Source organism: Rana temporaria, chromosome 1 (genome assembly GCF_905171775.1).
Source record: "Rana temporaria chromosome 1, aRanTem1.1, whole genome shotgun sequence".
Classification (NCBI taxonomy): Eukaryota; Metazoa; Chordata; class Amphibia; order Anura; family Ranidae; genus Rana; species Rana temporaria.
This window is the reverse complement of record NC_053489.1, coordinates 172751829-172774550: the sequence shown is the minus strand read 5'-3', so window position 1 is coordinate 172774550 and position 22722 is coordinate 172751829. Positions and strand designations below refer to the sequence as shown.

Here is a 22722-nt window from a genome sequence, read left to right as displayed (position 1 = left end):
ACCCCGGGCTGGACTTTGGACATGCCTGGATTAGGAGATATCCCCTGTCCCCTGCATGCGCCGATATCATCGGACCATGCGCACTGGGGCAGACTGAAGCAATGGCACCTATGTGCCGTTGCTTCAGTCCGTGTGCCGTTACTGACGGCTCCTGCGTGCATGCACAGGATTGACGTCATCGCGACTCCGACCAATCAAAGCGCCGGAGCCATGTTACCTGCAAGTAAGCCCCGGGAGAGATGGCGGGCGGAGGGGGAGACTAGGACCACTGCGGGGGGTTTCGATCTGAGATAATACATAATGAGCTAGTATGCTATGCATACTAGCTCATTATGCCTTTGTCTTGCAAGGTTTTTATTTATTTATTTGGGTTTACAACCACTTTAACACATGGAATAACATTTCAGGGAAGCCATAGTTCACCATATTGAAACTACAATTACATTTACATAGCTCTGTAGCGCTAAAAGCCAAGATTTACTTATTATATAGGTAGAAGCACTGGGTGTCCAATTGATCACTGATTTTTTCGACCTATTCTCCTAGGTTTGTTCTTCATTGGAGCTATTGTCCCTACATTGCTAGAACTTTGTATCTAGCTCTAGGCGAGTATTGCTACACATTTTTCACCGTGGGATTATTTATCATACACCCATTTTATATTGGTGTTACATATAGCCATATATAGTGAGACCTGTTGGATTATTCTTCAGGCTTGGGTAATGCCACTACCCCCATCCTTTTCCTTTTAACCACTTGACCACTGGGCACGTAAACCCCCTTAATAACCAGACCAATTTTCAGCTTTCGGTGCTCTCACAATTTGAATGACAATTACTCAGTCAAACAACACTGTACCCAAATGAAATTTTCGTCCTTTTTTTCACACAAATAGAGCTTTCTTTTGGTGGTATTTATTCACCGTTGGGTTTTTTATTTTTTGCGCTATAAGAGAAAAAAGACTGAAAATTCTGTAAAAAATAATAATTTTTCTTTTGTTTCTGTTATAAAATTTGGCAAATTTAGTATTTTTTCTTCATTCCTTTGCTTAAATGTGAAAGATGAAGTTACACCGAGTAAATAGATACCCAACATGTCACCCTTCAAAATTGCACACGCTTGTGGAATGGCGCCAAACTTTGCTACTTAAAAATCCCCATAGACGACGTTGCAGGGTATTGCAGAGTATTGTGGGGTATTGCAGAGTATTGTGGGGTATTGCAGAGTATTGTGGGGTATTGCAGAGTATTGTGGGGTATTGCAGAGTATTGTGGGGTATTGCAGAGTATTGTGGGGTATTGCAGAGTATTGTGGGGTATTGCAGAGTATTGTGGGGTATTGCAGAGTATTGTGGGGTATTGCAGAGTATTGTGGGGTATTGCAGAGTATTGTGGGGTATTGCAGAGTATTGTGGGGTATTGCAGAGTATTGTGGGGTATTGCAGAGTATTGTGGGGTATTGCAGAGTATTGTGGGGTATTTTGGGGCATAATTGCAGAATATTTTGGGGCATAATTGCAGAGTATGGGGGCATTGCAGAGTATTGCACAGGGAGGGATGGCTGGATCTGTGACTGCATGTGTCACAGATCCAGCCCGCAGCAGCTACTGCTGCTTCCGCTCTCTCCCCTCTCCTCTCACACTGTACCGTTCGGTTTACTAGTTTACTAGTGATCGCTCCGTCATTGGACAGAGCGATCACGTGGTAAATCGCTGCTATCAGCGGCGATTTTCCGTGATCAGCCGGGCCTGGAGGACCCGGCGGTCACGGAGACTCCCGTGTGCGCGCCCCACAGGGCGCGCGGGAGCGCGATTCTGGGAGGACGTACATTGACGCCCTCCCAGAGTTAAGCAACCGCCTTGTAGACGTATTTCGTCTATAGGGCGGTTGCTAACTGGTTAATATCACTTATTATATAGTTCTCTTAGATCCCCCAGGCAGGGCCGTCTTTAATGTTGATTGGACCCTGGGCACATTTTTTTTGGGGGGGGGAGCCCCCCCCCCCATGCAATTTTTGCTCTCCACCTGTTCTGAGACATGCAATAAATATCAGCTAGACTTAAAATCAGTTTACTGTATCAGATCAGGCAGTGATTGCCATTGGTTGCCAGAGCTTACAGAATATTATTACCACTTACTGACTGGTTGCTAGAGGTTACAACACACATTACGGCTCACTGATTGGTTGCTAGTTACAGCACATGATTTCTTCTTCTTGTTGATTGGTTGCTAGAGATTACTGCACAGTAATATTGCTAATAATGTTACAGCACATCATCTCTTCACTGCAGAGGGGCATTATATACATATGAATGCCGCCTTTATTTGCATATGAATGCTCCTGTTATTTACATATAAATGACAGTTATTTACATGTAAACATAGGGTCTGCAGGTGAGTCATCTCTACACAACAATAAGGCAGAGCTGGGCAGCATTAGTAGCAGCACTTCACACTGAGATATTGGGACACGGCAAAGGACTAAAAATTCAAAGGACAAGGGAATTTAAACTGAGATAGTTGGCAAGTATGAGGCAGCTGCTTTGGGCCCCACAACAATGACGGGGACCAGGGCAGCTGCCCCTTTTGCCCTGCCTTAAAGACATCCCTGCCCCCAGGTTTCTGCAGTGGAGAAGGTGATGTCTAACTAGCATCTGGAGTGATCAAACCAATTACTTTTTAGGATCCACTTGCACAGTTTGATCCACAATAGCTTGCTCTGATCAAGGTGGGACCCTTTGAAACCAGAAGAACGTTTACATTTTTTTTTATGACATAAGAGTTTGAATAAGACTGTATTCTGGACTCTATATGTTCTGCATTTTTGGCACTTTCCTCCTTGCACGCTCATAAACAATAAAAGGCTGCACTAGGTACATGCTGCAAAATCTATTTGAAAGGGTAACTACGTTTATGAACTGTTTGATCATGCAGAAATGTAATTTGAAGATAATCTAAAATGCACTTTTTATTGCAAGATAGAAAAATGGCTCCGCCCTTACACGCTAGATTTGTGTGGAAATCTCAGCAGAATGCTGAACGCAGAAGGTAGCCAGCCTCCCTGTAACATCTGTATTCATTTAGCATCTCTTGCTTGTATCAGTTGTTACTGCGGCAGAGTCTTTCAGAGGGCTCTGCTGCAGGCAGAGGCTGGCATGAATGGACAAAGCAAAGTTTCTGTTGCTAGATGCAAAGTATAGAGATGGGTTTTCTTTATTAATATGAATAAAGTGAATGATGAGCGCAAAGGTAAATGGAATATTGCATATAACACATCAATTATGTGAACGATTAAAGAATAATATATAAGATCCTCTAAATGAGGAAATAACGCAAAAAACCCCAATCACCTCTAATAACTTGTGGCAACTGAGGTGTGCAATCAGGGGTATTGAATACAATAAAGTGTCCCAAATGTGATAAATAAACAAAGTGTCCCAAGTGGCAACAATAAAATAATCCGTGTATGGGAGCTGGCAGCGATGAAATATATCCAGTTATATGTGCTGTAAAAATTTCACACGACAGCTGGGCTCACAGAGCGCTTACCTCCCTCACGTGGGAAAACAGCATAGAAATCCTCAGATGGAATGTATACAAACTTCTCCCTTCTCGGATGGGCGACTGCAGTCCAGTGGACTCTCTCCAGAAGCGTGTCCTTCTCTCTGTGTGCAGTTCCAGGCTTCACCAAAATGGCCGCTCCGTAACCAAACACTTATTATTAGTAGTGATTGGTTTTTTTTTGCGTTATTTCCTCATTTAGAGGATCTTATATATTATTCTTTAATCGTTCACATAATTGATGTGTTATATGCAATATTCCATTTATCTTTGCGCTCATCATTCACTTTATTCATCCAATTTTTTTGTTGTTGGCACAATTTAGATTTGAGCTGCATTGATTTTTTCATTTATATTTTGTTAGCACATTTTTCACCCTCACTTTGTTAGTATTGGCTAGCGCTTTAGTCACCCCCCTTTTTCTATATTTCTTTATTAATATGGTTTTATATTGTCTTTAAGGTAACAAACAAATTCAAAAGCAGGTACTCTGGGGAACTCTGGTGGAGTAATGGGTGTGTGAAGCAGCTGTAGGTACCTGCTTTTAACCTGCATGTTGGTTTCATTGGTTTAGTCTGAAGAAAGGATTACAGTAATGAAAGTAAAGGCTTAAAGCTGAACTCCAGATGCCAATTAATGTGGCTCTGTATTTATTAATGTATCGTTGCATGCGTTTTTTTAAATACAAGCAGTACAGGTATCTAAATTTGACTTGGTATTGACCGCTTGCAGTCCCTGTACAGCAAATATCAGACTGGGTGAATGAGAATTGGCAGATTGAACCAAGCAGGGGTGTGTGTATGCGTGGTATCAAGAAGCGTGCTGACAGAGTAGAATGACAGAGGTGAACTACTTTTGTCTGCTGCTTCTCTCTCTGTCTAGTCACAGGCTGAGCAGGGACAAGCCCTGTAAGAATTACTGAACTGCAGCAGTGGAAAATCAGATCTTTTGCCCTTCCAGGCAGGGCTGTGCTGTGTGGCAGAGCTGTGTAAATATCAGGACTGGATGGACACAAATACAGATCCTTTGGCAGGTAAAATGCATCCCTTTTTATATGAGCATTGATCTGTGTATTTTAACGGTTTGTCTGGAGTACAGCTTTAATGCCACCATTCAAAAAAAACACTAAATATATCATAGGGAGATTTAAAAAATAGAAAAGCCGAGCTGAAGCTTGTATTTCCCGCCTTCATTTACAGCATATTAATAAAATTATGAGTTGACAGATTTTAGGCAGATCTGCCTGTGCTATGCCTCAAGGGCAGGGCATCAGTGGATTGTATGGAAATTCCATGATTCTGGTCAGATACTGCCTTATAAGCATGAGCCTTCTTTTTAACCTTCATCTTTTTAAATGACCTAGTAGCATATAAGGAATGACATGATGTAATTTTAACTTCTGTGAAAAATAGAATCTTTGTATCTTAATCGCATAGTACAGGACACAGACTGAATATTCATAGACCCCGGGTTATAGGATGCTACCTTAAGGTGATTGCACACTGGCAAAGCTTTAAAACATGCCCCCTGGGGCATATCCCTATAACCATTTCCCACTTCCCATTCCAGTTTCTTTATTTCACATTCTTCAATCAACTCTGCCTTGGGTTTCGTCTATCAGCATTTTACTGCTTTCTACTATAACCTTAGAAGTAGTGCATCCAGATTGATGTAACCTCCGTAATGCCTTTAGGAGAACCGTGCCTGTACCCCATACTCTGGGGATGGCCTGTAACGTTTCTTCAGGCACTGGATCCTGCTTGTGTGCTTGCCATGGCACTGAGTGCAATGAGTGTAGTTAGCAGTAGGATGCTATATAGGTCCATGACCATGTTCCATTCCTATAGTCCCCAGAAGACCCATATGAGGTTATGCCCACCAAGATGGGAAAAGTCTGGACTCTGATAGAGACCAACAACATGGAAAGGTAATACAGGGTTGTCCTGGTTACTGTATTCTTATGGTATGGAATGAGACTCGTTATCTCCTATTACTGGCAGTGCATGCATTTAAGTGTCCCCAGAATATTATTCACTTTGTGTGAAAACTGAAAGACATTCCCCATTCATGAACCAGAATAATGGGCAATTTTATGATGATTTTCACTGAATTGTTGTGATAGATCAATGGAAAATGAATTCACTAAAAAGTGGGCTGTTCTGGTAATAGACACATTGGGGGAGATTTACTAAGGTGCACACAGAATCTGATGCAGTTGTGCATAGTAACCACTCGGCTTCCATTTTTTTTTTTGTAAAAGCTTAACCACTTGCCGACTGTGCTGCACACCAATATACATTGGCACAATGGCAGCGGTGGGCAAATGGACATACCTGTAACATCCCTTTTTTAATCGTGACATTGTGGGCGCACGCCCGCCCTCCCGCCATGTGCTCTGTGGCGTGCCTGCGGGTCCCGTGGACTCCATGTACGCCGGGGCACGCAATCGGGTCACGGAGCGGCAGAACAGGGAGTTGCCTATGTAAACAAGGCATTTCCCAGTTCTGCCTAGTGACATGACAGGGATCTACTGCTCCCTTTCATCAGGAGCAGTGATCTCTGTCATGTTGTTGTAAGACTATTCCCCCTACAGTTAGAATCTCCTTCCCTGCCAGTGTCATTTACACAGTAATCGGTGCATTTTTATAGTTCTGATCGCTGTATAAATGACGTTGGTCCCAAAATACTGTCAAAAGTGTTCGATGTGTCCGCCGCAATGTCGTAGTCACGATAAAAATAATAAAAGTGCCACAAATCTATCCCAAAAATATATCGGCCTAAACTGAGGGGAAAAAAAGATTTTTATATATATTTTTGGGGGGATATTTATTATAGCAAAAAGTAAACAATATTGCTTTTTCTTTTTTTTTTTCAAAATTGTCGCTTTTTTTTTGTTTTGTTTTATAGATCAAAAAATAAAAACCACAGGGGTGAAAACATACCACCAAAGGTGGGGGAAAAAAAGGTTGTCAAGTCCGTTTGTGTGCAATGTAGTGCGCCCGAAATTGTCAGTTAAAGCGATGCAGTGCAGTATCGCAAAAAGTGGTCTGGTCAGGAAGAGGAAAAATTCTTCTGGGGCTGAAGTGGTTAATTGAACAAGGTGAAGTTAGAAGCTGATTGGTTTCTATGCACTGCTGCATCAGATTTTGTGTGCACCAGTTTTAGTAAATCTTCCCCCATCAGTTTAAAAAAAGGACCTTGCTGTACTTTCAGAAGACTTTCCTCCCCCCCCAAGGATTCTGCACAGAAAAATGTATATTCTCTTAAAGGCTCTTTGCTCTTGCAGACCTAACTCTACAGCCATATGTTGCAATGATTTGTCGAACAAAACCAAATGTACTATGGAAACTAACGATCGACAGGACCAAGTTCTGGCAAAACACTTGCATTGCCCTCATGACACAGATTTTCAGCATGATGGTAGGAGACAAACACTTTCAATTTGTCTTATGTGGAATCGACTCGCCAGATTCTTTAGGTCTTTGGCTAGGTTATCAGCCTTCCCTTCATCTAGAATACTTGGGGGTTTTTCAAGACATGGCCCCGGCAAATGTTTTCCTTCCAGAAAGCATCTTTAAGATCCCATGCACAGACTTTAGGATCAAAAAGACATTCCCCCTGTGAGATTCTCCATAAGGCTTATATGGGCCTAATGGTAGCCTTGTTCAAAGCTGTTCTTTCTCTTAATTCTACATTAGGCCTCTTCAGTAAAGCATTCTGTTGGCCTGCAAAAAACCCTCTGATCTTTCCATGCTTCTCTCCAGTCAAGCAAGGAACTTTCTAAGTTGGTAGATTTCTAACCCAATCTTGAAAGTGGGTAAGATACACTCATGGAAGCTGATAACAGATGCCAGCCTCACAGGCCAGCTAGGGGTGAGTCCCAATCATCTCTTACAGTTCAAGAAACCTGGCCCTCAAAAGAAACCAAGCTTCCCATCAACTTCCTGGAGCTCAGATCAATCAAATTAACCATGCATCACTGGACCTCTTTTCTTCAGGTACACCCAGTTAGGGTGCAGTCAAACAATGCTTCAGCAGTGGCCTATATCAATCATCTGGAGTCAGGCAGCCATAAAGCAAATAAGCCTCATTCTCTCTTGGGCAGAGGACCTTTTTCCAGCAAGCTCTGCTATTCGTATCTCGGGAATGGACAATTGGCAGGTGATTTTCTTCAGTTGTCATGGACTGAACCAGGAGGAATGATCCCTTCATCCTAACATCCTCAATCTCTTCTATCAGAAATGGGGGACTCGAGGTGTGGACATCCTAGCCTCAGGTACAACAAGTTATCCCTGTTTGTGGCCCAGACCAATGATGCTTTAGAACTGCCAATGGATGTCCTGATAATTCCCTGGACTCCATTCCAAGTAATATATACCTTTCCTTCGGTGTGTATTATTCCTCGATTCGCCTCACAAATAATAAAATAAGTGATTTTCTTTCCACTATGCTGACCCATAAATACCTGGTTTACAAACATACTGAAACATCTTGCCTCCTCCAAACAGGCTGCCTGCTGTCTCAAGGCCACCTGTTTCATCCCTTTTCAGTCACTGGCTTTAATTTCATGACTGTGCTAACCCAGGACTTGAAGGACAGGGGTGTCTCTGACTCTGCTATGACTCTACACTTAAAGTAGAATTCCATGCTAAACCTAACTAATATTCAAAATGATTCTGGCGGGGGAACAGACGATGACAGGGAACAGACGATCAGTGTCAATCTCGCTAGGAAGCACGGGGAGAGGTTTGTTTACACTTACCTCTCCCCGTTCTTCCTCTCTGTTGCCCGATCGCAGGACACCGGCGGCGATCCGGTCCGCTATTCCCACGGGGACGGTCACAGAGCATAGGACTGGGCCGCGAGCTGCACAACCCATGGCTGGGCTCTTAAAAGGGACATACATGTATGCCCTTGTGCCATTCTGCAGATGTATATCTGCGTGCGGCGGTCCTTACGCGGTTAACCTTTCTCTTACCTATTTCCCTTTACCTTCCTATAGTACCCAGAAACTTTAAAATGAAAAAAAGTTTGACAAATCCGTGTGCAAAAAAAAACCCACAAATATTTTCCAGAGAGGGAGAACACACCACTATCTCCCCTCCCTGTGGAAAAAAAAAATGTCTTTGACATCGTTCACATCCCATACGTGCATGAAAACTGATGACACTTGCAGAGACATCCGTTTCACATCAGTTATCCACACCAATGTTGATGTCATGTTTTTTTCCCTGTGCTAAAAACTGCATACATGTTGCAGATTACTGTGCACAAAAAATCTGCACATGATACCAGTGTCGTGGTGCGAACAGGACACATAGAGAACAATTATTAATAAAAAAAATGTTGTGCCCTTGCAGAATGTGTGCAGAAAAACTGACGTCTCTGCACAATGATGTGAACGAGACCCAAGAACCCTTTTCACACTGGGGTGCTTTACCGTCATCTTCGCAGCGCTATTTGGCCAATAGTGGGGTGCTTTTAACCCCCGCCAACGGCCAAAAGAGGGCTAAAACTGCCGGAAAAGCGCCGCTGTAGCGGCGCTGCCCATTGATTTCAGCGCCTCAAAGATGCAGCTAGCAGGACTTTTTTTAGCGTCCTGCCAGTGCACGGCTCCGGAATGAAAGGAGCGGCTCTTTCAGGGCACTTTGCTACTATTTTTAGCGTCTGCAAAGCACCTCAGTGTGAAAGGGGTCTAAAGGTCAGGAAAATTCTGAAGTGATTTATCTTGGTTTGATTTATTTTCTTTTTACAGGGGCGTGTGAATGTTCTATAACCACTGTAGTTCCGCCGCCTCCATATTGATTCCAGGTTATGATTCTCTTCTAATAATGTCCCCTTGGTGTTGCGTCTTACAGAGGGCAATGGGGCCTGTAGATAATGCTAACAAGCTGCATCAGGGATCAGGCAAAGGGTACTTTTGCAGCCCAAAGAAAACTGAAGGCTTTAACTTAGAACTGAAGGCAAAACCTTTTTTTTTTTCATTTTGAGTGAGATGGTTATGAGCACTTTCAGGTCCTTATTGACTTCTGTAGCCTATTGGGAAGATTTCCCTTCACTTCCTGTCCGATAACCACCCCATGAAGAGAGATAAAATCCCTGGGGGTCACTAAAACTATTGCCTGCATTGTAAGATTTTCTCCCTATATCTGTTCTGGTGACCACTTTCTGTGATAATGGTCACCAGTACGCATAGAGAGGGTAAATTGGGGAAGAAACCGGAGGCAATTGTACACACTAATTTTGGTAGCTTAATTATTAATGTGGATTGTATGTTCCTTTCTAAAGAACATTATTTTTTAATCAAGTTGTCGTGTCAAGGTCTCTAACACAGGATGTAGTCTCTACCACCCTGCTTCACAGCAGCAGCTGCCAGGTATTTGGGTTGCAAACCCCAAGGGAAATTTTGTGCTCGCAGTAGAGTCCCATTGAACAAGATGCTAACAATGTGGATCAACTGCTTATTTTTATTGCCACCCGTATGAAATGGCCCCCATGATAGCAGATCTGGTCCACCTTAGATATCTGTGATTAGAGTGTATTAATGAACTTTTTCTTTCCCATGTAGAATCTAAGACTGAGAAAAGGCAAAAGAAATGTGAAGACGATGGGACGTATAAGACCTGGCTTTTAAAGGCTGTGTCCATTTAAAAAATTGGTCTGAAATCCATAAACCGTTAAGATTGCAAATCAGAAGCTTTTGGAATCCCTTCCTTCAAGTCCTCTCTGAATCTCCCAAATGTTGGATCAGCGCTTTCTTCACGACGAATCTTTAACTCTACAGTTTGACTGTGTAGAGTCCACAACACAGACTACAAATAAGCTGGCCTATTCTTCTCTTTTATAGTGCCCCCTGTTTAAGGTATTTGTGAGTCCACTGAGTGCACCTTAGTTCACTGGCAACACAAAGTAATAAGGTGATTGCTTACATTACAACGGGAACAATTTCTTTCTTCACAGTGCAGACTGTGACAATAACAGTTTCTAACTAGACCATAATAAAAACCTCTGTATTCATGTAACTTTTTCATGCTAATGTGGAGATGTTTTAAAATGTGAATATCCACACTGTTGGCGTTCTCACATAATATAATGGTGCTTTCTTTTTCTTTGTCATAAGACTTTCTTTAGAGAGCAGGAAGCCAGAAATGAGTATTAAATGGACAAAATGTATAATGCCTAGTGCCAATTGTGACGAGTCATGAGGATGTGACTGATGCCGATTTAGGGGTTATCTATTGATCACGGAATGTTGTGCCAGTCACTAAAATGCAGCGATACACAGTGAAAATTTAGAGATGCACTTTACAAATGGTTAATGTTTAACTTGTTCTGCTTCTTGGGAATGGCAAGGTTGTTGGGCCCATTTATCTTTCTTCAAACTGACCCTTGCTGAGTTAAGGCCTTATGTCACCTGTTGCTTATCTCTGCAAAATGCGGCCCCCTTTTAACACTGAATAAATGCAGTGTTCTCAGTGGAAGGGGGCTGCTGCTTAAAAGGCTCAAGTTGTGCACCTTTACTATAGCAGGACCTTAGTTAAGCATTTCCTTAAAGTGCCTTTACAGTCACAGCCTACCTTCAGCCAGAAAGTACATTATTACTGTGAGGCCTAGTTTCTGTGCTCTGGGCCCCACAAGGTGAATATTGCACTCCTTTTTTTCATTTTTTTTTTCAGTTACATTCTTCTGCAGGTGCTTCATTGTGGTGGTGTTCTCTTTTTTTTCCCCTCTTCCTTAGGTGTGTTTTGCCAAAAGGTTCCTGTAACATGTTCTTTGAACTGTGTGCACCAAATACAGGACCTTACCAGACTGGCTTAACCAATTTCTAAATGTGTGGAATGTGGGTTGGTTTTGGCAAAACACACCTACCTACAAGGACAAATTCCTGAGACTAAAACTTACTCATAGAATGCTGACTCTTTCCAGTCATTGCTGCTTTTTTTTTTACCATATTGCCTTTATGCTCTACAGATGACTGATGCTTGTAGAATCCATGAATATAAGCCCACAGTAATAAGGACTTTAAGCTTACTTTTTCACAGTTGTATTCCCATTATCCCCACCCTTTGAATCGATTAATCTGCTAATTTTAGTACTCGCTGTTCCTCGTTTAAAGGGGAACTCTGCGTAGCACTATGCGACCGAAATAAAGCAACATAACCCAACCCCTTTTTTTTTTTTTCTTTTTTTTTTAGGAAAGCTACAATCCTTTCTGAGAATACTTGCTAGCTTTTATGGTGTCGTCCATGCCTGTAAATTAGCATAGATACAGGGATTTAACTTGTTACTCCTGTCATGGAGGTGATATGTTTACACTGTTAGATCCTGGACCGTATATTATCTTCTTACCCATTGCAACACAGGCAAAGTGTCAAATCAGCAGCTACTTGTATTAAGATTTTCAGTTACACTGAAGTTCTTCTACAAACCCCCCAGTAATAACTGCGCTAGCGGTTCATTCTTATATGTACAAACTTGACTGATATATTATTATGTATAGGCCTATGCATTTTCATTAATTATGTAGCAGTGTAGATTGTAAGATGTGCTATGTAAGCCATAACCACTTGAGCTGGATTTTAAGCTACCCTAGGATGTGAGTCAACAGTCGCCTGGTCTGGTCAAAATTTGTCAGTCACCTCCCACTGACAAGCTAGTACCACTTCTTGCTCCCCCCTCAGACCTCTCCTTTGACAGTATTTGTAAGCTCAACTATGCCTGCAGGTATTTTGAGTGCTTTCCAGTGGGCATCCAAGATTGTCTGCCTTGGTGTATCTGTGAACTACTCATAGTAGAGTCAACTGTTCTGTGAGTAGAAATAATATTTAGCTAAGCAGATAACTGGAAACCAATGATGATCTGCGGCATGGATTTAAAAACCGTGATAGCAGTTTCCTTCGCCATATGAAAGACTACTCATGATGCCACAGTCCTGCCACTTGAAAATCAGCTAGCGATTTTCTAGCTAGAATGGACCTGAATTTTAAAATCCCTTCTTTATAATAACATAGAGCATCCTCTGAGCCTGCGCCAGCATAGCACTGCCATTGTTCATTGGATATTAGCTTCAATGTTCATTTTCACCTAATAAGCCTGTCATTTTACTATATGAAGATTTGAGATTATTAGGCTTTTCCGCCCGTATCGGATATCAAATCATCTGATTTGGGAAGTTTTTGTTTTTCCAATAAGTCCAAATTGTCATCTTCACCCCAAAATGCAAAAATACTTTGATTGGAAAGTTAGTAGCACTTTGAAAATTGCTTTATTTTAGCATCACACCTTAATATTAACAACTTTGCAAAATAATTAGTTCATTTGTTCTTGGAACGGTCATGTTTTAAGGAGATACTTCAGTTTTTTGTTGGATTTTTGCCAGAAATGATTTCCTTTGCTGCAAATGCACTGGAATGATTTGTCAAAAACAAAACCACGTGCTCTGATATATTCAATGTCCGTTTTTAAACTTTGAATAGGTATTTGCAAAAAAAAAAGTGGGTTAACGGTTGCATCATGGCTTTTTTTTTATTTTATTATTATTATTATTATTATATTGAATGGGTAGCCTATGGTTACCCAGCATGTGTTGCCATAGCTCTTGGTAATTTTAGTTTAATGACAGTTAGTGGATCTCAAACTATGTAGCTATATTATTATAATTTTTTTTAAACTGCTACGATTGCATCAAACTGTTCATGCTTTCATTTGCTAGTAGTGTGCCCCGTGCACTAATTTCTAGATACCATCAGTATAATGAATTTGAATTGCTGAATAATGTTTAGATATAAATGTGACTATTATGAATTTTGGATAGTTTGTTATATTAGGGATGCTGTGCAAGGTTTAAACGACATTTGTTATTCTGTATTTGCTTTGTTTGTACATCAGTTTTTAAAAGGTACTGCTTTTTCTATTATTTTTGACCAAAACCAAGAAATCCCCATTGTAAAGATACTAAAGTGACACAAGCTTATTTTGAAACCGTTGTGTAAGCGTTCTTACTTTTTATACAAGGGTACAACCATGCTTTAAAATTGTTTTGCTCTTGTTCTGTAGCTTGGCTTGAAGGCATTGCACCATTTGAGTCTTTTTACCATTTGAATGTGGTAGCACTGCAAAAAATGTATAAAGAATCTTGGAAGCTGTGCCTATGATACACAAGATTTGGTTGGACTTGCAAATTGTGTCATATATGGATTTTAACAGTTGTAGAAACGAGTCAGGCAGTGTATTAAATTTGTTGACCTATATTGTTAAAATGAGCAGAAATTAGATTGATTGCTGCAGCACGTTTTTTGACTTTGCATCAGTTGTTATTAAAGTGGAGTTTCCATCCCCAATTTTTTTTTTTCATTATTGTGCTCATTAGACCTAAAAAGTAAAAAAAATATATATTTTTTTTTTTACTCATCTGGAAATGCCTGTTGCAATGCGGTCCCTCGAAATCTGCCTTTGAAACCACCTAGGATTCTGACATCATCTCCCTCTAATGCTCTTGGGAAATGTGTGTCATCATTTCCCAGGATGCAGTGCGCTGTCCAATTATCACTCCCCATCCAAGACTTCCAGGAAGTAAGTGCTTGTAGGCTTCACAATGCCCACAAGCAAAATGACAACGGTGTAGACATAGTTTTATAAACTATCTTTTTTGAATATCTAAGCGGATCGGCGGCGGATTGTAAAATAGTAAGTGACCGGATTTATATTATAAAAACACAGGATGAAAGGACATGCATTTAAAAAATGCTAATTGTGGTTGGAACTCCGCTTTAACCTCACCCAAGATCACAGTTTTAAAAAACTGATGAGGAACATTTATGACAAGTAATCTTGTGCAAAGTACAAAGAACGTTGGCTCAGTTGTAAATTGAGCACATTTTTCTATCTCCTTGCCTGCTGAAAATTGTAGTTTGGAAAAGCAAGGAATTAAAACATGAATGTGAATAGTCTTACTGCAAATTTCAGTGAATGTATTATATCACATATAAAGTTTTTAGTATAGCACCACATGGTCTTGTTCACTAAGCTGAAAGCTAAACTCTTGAAAAAACGCTAAATACACAGTTGAAATGTGTATATGGAAACCAACTTGCCTACCAAAACATTTGTATGCTTGTCCATCCAGTCCTGAGATTTACGCAGCTTGGCCACACAACACAGCCAGATGGGAGACCTGGATATTTACTACTGCAGTTAAGCTTATTCAGCTTTGTCACTTCCTGCCCTCAGCCTGTGATTGGACAATAAAGAAAAAGCAAGATGCATCTACTTGCTGTTTTCTCTTCCTGTCAGCCTAATTCTAGTGAGCATATTTGCATGCAGCATACCTGATGAGCACCTAATGCTGCCCAGCTCCCCTCCCAGTCTGCCTTTTACTGTACAGTCTGATACCAAGTCAAATTCAGGTACTTAAACCAGTAGCATGAAAAATATTTTCAGTGGACAGGAGTACATTAATTGGAGTTTGCATCGCTCTCTGGAATTCATCCTTAAATCTGAACTCTGAGCATTTTTTTCCCCCATGCAGTGGGTCTGTGCCTGCACTGAATGGGTTAACTGTTCGTTTTGTCAAGAGGTGACCTGAAAGCTGTATACTCACCCGAACCTCCGCTGCCGCGGCAAACGGAGCTCCCCCATGATCCATGCAATGGACTGTACCAGATGTTCCAATCCACTGCACAGGACCGCTAGACCACAGGTGGGGCAGGAGTTGTGGGAACCAGTCTTGTGCTGGGAGGATTAGGCAAGTATATCTCCGCTCTCCAATCCCAGGGACGACGACAACAAGCAGTTAACCTGTGCAGTGCAGGCCCAGACCCACTACATGGGAAAATAAATGTAAATACCCGGAGTTCAGCTTTAAACCTAGTCTGTTTTGTTACCATTCTAAAGGAAACCTATGGCTACCAATACTGACTCCATCAGAAATCACTAGTTTCCCTGTCTGTCATGCTGATCTAAGGATTGAATAATTTGACCGGACATTGATTTTACTTGCTGCATACTATTTCTAATTGTTAAAGTCAGGAGGATCAGCATGACAGACATGCAACTACCATTTTCAGAGGGATGATTGAAACCACTCCCCTGTTTCTGTTGGAATATGTTTCCTTTAAAAAAAAGTCTATACCTTTTTTTATGGTGGTGTCCCAACTATCCATTTTAGAATCCAGGTACGTTTTTAATGTTTAAAGCGCTTCTTTTATATGTGATGTAAAACTTGAACTTTTTATAGGTGGAACCTTTTGTCAGCTTGTACTGCATCATTTATTGTATTCACATATTATAGGCCTCTGTTCTTTGTCTTTAAGCTCCTTCCAGATGTGTTGTCTGTGTTTTCTCCAGTGTAGGCAGAACACATAGACATCAGGCAGTCCCTTGTTTTGTATAGAGCCTGTCCCCACCAAGGTGTTGCATTGTAAAGGGTTCCTGTGTGCTGCATTTTGTGTGCGTGGACCTGAGGTTTGCCTTTTGTGCCAGTCCAAAGGGATTCTGTCAAAAATACAGTGCAAAGCAATGGATATTGACACAGTACATATTAACCCATGTATTCTCGGGAAACAACCCCTAAATGGTTATACTAGCTTGTTTTCTCTTAGAGCGGCTTCACCGTGCCACGCTGTACTTCTGCTAAAGCTCTGCTAACCTGCAGTTTTTTCTAAGGTTAGCTGCCCTTTCCCATAGACTTCTGTGATGACCTGCGGTTTTGATGCAGTTTCAGAAAGCGCTCCAAAGCTCCTTCATGTTGCATCTTTGCACTTTAAAGAAGTCTACGGGAAAGTGGGTTTTCGTCCGAGCTAGTTACACTTCGAGCAAAAATGCATCAGGGCTGTGAAAAGCTTGCATAAAGACGTTTTCAACCTCTTTTGAAAAAAATTCCATAGTTGTAGCTAATACTGTTTTTGTGTTTTAAAGCAGATGAAAACATTTATTAAAAGATGCTGTAAACACACCTAAAGTCACAGTTCACACCTTTGTGTTTTTAGGAATGTTCACAGCTTGAAGGCTGCATTTTTTTGTGGGTGAGGTTCACTGCAGTGTAATTCTGCACCAGTACGTTGTATAGGTGTGTTGGTGTGCTATCACGAATTAATGGCACCAACACATATATGTGTGATACAGTAAACTGTGTGTTTTACCACAATACCGTAATGCACATATGTGAACGGGCCCTTAGTGTGATGCCTTTTGTGATGCCTTTTGTGCAGCGTTTTGCATGTAGTCTCCAGCAAATGCATCTCCCATAAAGATCAATAATGACTTGGTGTAAAAACACAAATAATGCACCCCAGCCATTAAAAATAACCAAGGTAATGTGAATCTGTCAGCCATTTTAATGCCCTCTCTGGATACCACAATGAGTGTGGTCTTAGTCAGAAAATTCTCTTCTGTACATACTTATAATACCAGATTCACTTATTTACTTTTCCTCCAACTTTAAGGCCCAGCTCTCTTTTAATATTGACCAGCACTTTGTATCTAATAAGAGTACACAAATTTTTTAGGCTTAACCCCCAAGGTCAAGTAAGTCGAGCCCTTCCAGAGGAACAGAGTAACACCTATATAATTAGGGTGGTAGTAGTAGTGTTCCTTTTATACATGGTCATATGAAATAAAGATACAAGACTGAACCCCCAGCAGTGCCGGCTCTTCAATTTTCAAGTAGTAGACCCCGAAGCAGGACTTTTTAACCTTTACCAATGTATATTGGATGCTGGTAATTTTAGATTTTTAAGTCTCCTCCTCTATACATTAAATTTGGAATCTATTTGTACTTATTTTTGGATTGGACAAAGTTTGTATAATGTCTTTGATAACCTTATGACCTCTCTCTCTTGACTTTGTGGTCAATCCTGTTGGCTCATATCAATTTACCTGACCATTCGACATTGCTTACCAAATTAATACTGGAGTTCCAGATAATGTATGTATATTTACAACAATCCGTTTAGTGGTCAGGTTGACATCGCACCATTTTTTGTTGCTAGATTTAAAGGGTATCAGTACTTTATGAAATGAGGCACGTACATTTTAAATCGCAACTCCAGTCAAAACTTTTCTTTTCGTTTTGGATAGACTTTGGAAGAGTAAATACTTTTGCTTTTATTTTGTTTGCTGTCTGTGACCCCATTAAGAGCCGGTTCACACTTCCGCGGCACGACTTCGGGGGCGACTCTGCAAATCGTCCTGATGATGACTTCAGAGGCGACCTGCAAAACAACTTCTGTATAGAAGTCAATGCAGGTCGCCCCGAGCCACTCCCGAAGTCGTGCAAGAACCTTTTTCTAAGTCGGAGCGACTTGCGTCGCTCCTATTAGGACGGTTCCATTGCATTGAATGGGACGCGACTCATCAGGCTGACGAGTCGCCCCAGTGTGAACCGGCTCTAGGGACTAATGTCTCTGTGACAACAGGATAAGATATGAGGAGAGTAGTGTTCATAAAAACCCCAGAGGTTCTAACCCTCCATGTTACTGGAAAGAAGTTTTAATACAGTGTGTGTCCCTACCAGAGAGAATTACCCTCACTACCTGTCTGATCAGAAAGTAAAAGCAAATTTCTCCAGTGAACACAATAAAAGTCTTAAAAAGGGTTTATCTATACTTGATCCAATTTTTATTTTTTAAGTAAATCTAGCTGGAATTGAGCTTTAATTTTTATGTAGCAACATGACAGAATATTTTCTGTGTCTTTCCTTCAACTTTAAACGAAGAAAAGGGTGATTAAAGCGGAGGTTCACCCTCAAAATGAACTTTCCAGCATCCTTAAAGCGGAAGTAAACCCATCAATTTAACAGTTTGAAAACGCAGTTACATTCCTGGCATGCCGGGAATGCCAACTGTCACATTGGTTGTGCTCTCAACCAAACTGTCAAACCATCCAATGGCTGGTGTCATAACTGATCACATGTGCAGCATCATGGCAGTTGAAGATTAAACAGAGGCCAAGACGTGCCTTAGCAGCCGTCAATCAACTCCTCTTCGCTTAGAAACGCCCATTCCCCGCAGGATTCCCTGCTCGGAGCCGGAAAACAAGGGCTCATATAACGATAAGTACAAGTAAAAAATAAAAAAAAAAACAGCATACTGCAGATGTTGGCAGTATGCTACAGCTAATGTCAAAAAGTGGATTTTTGGGTGAACCTCCGCTTTAATGTTCAGCTTCATGTGCTGATCATCAAAAGATGGTAGCCAGTGCAAAAGGATGTCCGTTAACGATATTTTAGTAATATACAGGCAAACTCCTTACATTTCTTTAATTGAAGAAGGTCTTGATGTATTTTGCATGATATGGTGTTTAAAGCTGAACTCCAGTCAAATGGCTAAATACACAGATGAATTGCATATCTGAGAGCTGATTTATCTGCCAAAGATTTGCATTTCTCACCATCCAGTTCTACCATTTACACAGCTCTGCCACACAGAACAGCCCTATTTGGCAGGGAAGGAGACCTGATCCTTCTTTAATGTAGTTTTCTTTTTCTTAAAGGATCACTAAAGGAAAAACATTTTTTTTCTGAAATGACTGTTTACAGGGTATAGAGACATAAAAGTTAACTGATTCCTTTTAAAAATGATTAAAAATAGATTAAATCCAATCATATAATGTGTCTGTAGTTTCACTTTCGTTTTTAAACTGGTTTCATGTTTATGTGAAGTAAAGAGACACACAGAACAAAAACAAACAAATCCAGGGCAGTGTTTTGTTTTTAAAATAAATCTGATTGGTTCTGTTAAGTTTTAGACACACAGTAATGACAGCTTAGACCATCGTGAAAAGCTCCCAGTATGATGGTTATAAGGAGCCAGACAACCAGGAAGTGTGGAGATCAGAGCAGTTTTACAGCAACATCAAAGCAAAAACGAGCAATGAGGACATGAAACCAGTACTGCAGTAAGGTAAAGTAAGCTATTTAGCTAAAAAAAAAAATTTCCTTTAGTGATCCTTTAAGGTCTCCTCTCCACACCACCCTGCGATTGGACAGTGAAAGGAGGAGCAGCACACTCATAAGCTCATCCCTTTTTTACTCTGCTCTCTCTTCCTGTCAACATACTACTTGAACTGCAACATACCTAAATGGTATCTTGTGCTGATTCTCCCTTCCTTCTGTACATGGACTGCAAGAAGTTCCAGTATTTGAGTTAAAGCTGATCTCCAGCTTTAGTTTCAGTTTACATAATTCGTTCTAACCAAACTGGCCCAAACAAATTATTTCCCTTGCTAACATGTGATGCTGCTGGATGTGCTGTATAAACTGTATGTAGCTGAGGCTATATACAATGCACAGCACTATGTTCTGGGTGCAAGAGGACACCTTCCTGTCTCACATCCAGGACAAAATGGCATTGATCTGAGTGGGAATCAGCCATTCATAGAAAACTTTGTATTCTATCAATGAGGTAGTTGATAGAATACAAAGCTGCCTATGAATGGCTGAGTGCTGCTCAGACCAACGATGCTTTGTTCTGGGTGTGAGACAGGCAAGGTCTTGTCTCACACCAGAAAAACTGCTACAGCCTTGGCTTCGGCCTCGGCTACCTAGAGTTTAGACAGCACATACAGCGTCCACACAAGTTCGCGAAATAAATGGTTCTATTTAAACTGAAACTAAAGCTGGAGATCATTTTTAATAATGCAAATATTAGTTTCCAATATACTTGGGACAGAAGAAGGCAGATTCTGCATGAGGATAAATATTCAGGTTTATTTACATTCCCTACTCAGCGACCAACTTAAACTCAGGCTTTAGATTTCAAAGGAGATTTCATTTTTTTCAGATTAGCACTAGCCAGTGGAATAGTCTTGCTACATGGCTGAACTGGCAATGAAAGGAGAACCTAGGGATTTGCAACCGACTACAAGAAGTCATCCAAGTAGTGGACAAAACTATACTAAGGTGGAATCTCCTTAAATTATATGCATGTTTTGTATTTTCTAGCAATTTATATTGGAAGTGAAGTGGCCACACATAATGCTCTTTGTTGGTAAATCTAAAAAGACTAAATAGTATTGTAGTGTAACTGGATAATGTAGTACCTGACTGGATATAAATTGAATACGTTCTTTTTGTAGCTTTGTACTAGAAAGTTCTGACAAATCTAAAGGATGTTCAATCTGTTTGAAGCCCAACTCCAAGTTTTTGGTGACTTCAAGCTGATCCAGATGATCTATTTGCTTTGCTAACAGATGTACCTGTTGGGAACACTAGAAAACGGAACACATCGGCTACATACAGTTTACAGTACTGTCTTCCAGAAGCAGGATGGGGACTTCCTATTTCTAGAGCAAAATCGAGTTCATTGTATTTCATCAATTATTATAAAGCTTCCTCTGATTGGCTGAGGAGGAGATTGTGACATCATCCGTCCGCTTCTCCACCTCAATCAATTAGCAGGCGCCCTATAGTTATTGATGAAGTTCCCATCCCGCCGCATGAACACAATGAATGCATACTTTATGTAGCTGATGCTACATACAATTTAAACAGCATCCCCAGCGGGTGTGTCTGTTAGTGAAGCAAATAGTTTGTTTTGAAATAGCTTGGTTAAAGAGCTATTTAAAGTAGTTCTAAACTCCCCTGTTTTTTCCCACTTGCCTGTAGTGCTGTAGCTTACTTCAAAGTACATACCTACCTACATGCAGCGAATCCAGAGTTTTCCTTCCGTGATCTTCTGTTGGGGTGTCCCATGCTGTCATATTGGTTTTCTTCAAAGTGTTGGCAGCCAGCTCTGATGATGTGCTAAACCCTCCTTCCCCTCCCACCCATCCCTCTTTGGCCGCTGATCCTGCAGCCGTCTAGGAGATATCTAGGTGATATAGATATCCCGGGAAGCTGCAGGGCCAGGTACACGTCATTATGCCTTGGGCCAGAATGGCAGCGGGGAGCAGGGCAAAAAATTCAAGTGTATGTTAACCTAAAAATAAATCCTGTTCCCTTAAAGCATATTATACAGCACAAGGAAAAAGAAATGTTGCTCCAGTTGTATGATGAAAACCTGAAATGCAATGTCTGAGTGCCAACCTCGGTGGGAAACTTGTAAGAAGTAAAGAAACGACTGCACATCCAGAGATTCCGATTTGCCTTTTATTGTTCACAGTGATGACACCAACACGACGTCGCCTAGACGAGTTTCACACATACATCTTGTGCTTAATCATGATTAAGCACAAGATGTATGTGTGAAACGCGTCTATGTGACTTTGTGTTGGTGTCTTTGGTGGCATCACTATGAACATTAAAAGGCCATTGGAATCTCTGAATGTGCAGCCGTTTATTTTCTTCTCTTACATATTATACAGCATAGTGCTTGTGCTGTGAAATTTGGCCCCTTCCATCTTTTGAAACTGAACAACAAAAATTTGTATAATGTGTATCCAGCTTTAAGCCCTTTCACAACGGAAATCCAATTAAGTCCATCTGACAGTTTTTCAGGCGGGCTTGTTTAGGAGGTAATACATATACATATAATACATAAAACCTGGCCTGTTAGTGGGTCCCGAGGACAGGAGTTGAGAACCACTGCCCTAAATAAGTTACAAGAGTTGTAATTATATCTGTGTGATGAATTATGCCATATAAAAAAATATGATGCTTTCAAACTGTGAATTCCTGCCAAATGGAAGGCATGTGTATTAGAAATATTGACACATAAGATAATTACGTTGGCCTCTAAAATAATTGTGCAAAGAGAAAAAAAATATGCTGGCTTCTATAGTAGCTTTTTAAATGCTTAATGCAAACCCCTACCTATAATTCTTTCCCTTCCTATAACCCTAATGCCTCGTACACATGATCAGGTTTCCCAGCGGACTTTTTACTGCAGGAAAACTTGAGAACCGGCTCGGCAGCTTTTACCCCCTAAACACGGCTGGTTTTTCTGACATAAGAGCTTTTGCCGGGAAACCCGGCCGTGTGTATGCTCCCCCGCAGGCTTTCCCCATATGAAAAACTTCCGGGTTAAAAACCGCCGAGAATCCCGGTGGCAAAGAAGGAAACATGTTCTAATTTTTCTCAGCGGTTTTCCTGTCTGGAAACTGCCATGGAGCATACACACGGACAGTTTTCCTGGCCAAAAGCTATCATGGCAGTTTTCCAGATGGGGAAACTGGTCGTATGTACGAGTCTTAAGAATTTAAATATTTTAAGATTCCAGCTATTCGA

The 22722-nt window shown here is 41.0% G+C and overlaps 1 protein-coding gene across 1 annotated transcript in view; it reads left to right on the top strand.

Moving 5' to 3' along the window:
- The window catches only part of PTPN11 (protein tyrosine phosphatase non-receptor type 11), a 98678-nt gene extending 85137 nt beyond the window's left edge, over positions 1-13541 (top strand). The window contains exon 16 of the mRNA XM_040346143.1: positions 10129-13541. The gene's annotated coding sequence lies outside the window, so the exon portion shown is untranslated. The remainder of the gene's footprint in view (positions 1-10128) is intronic.
- The last annotated feature ends 9181 nt before the right edge of the window (positions 13542-22722 follow it).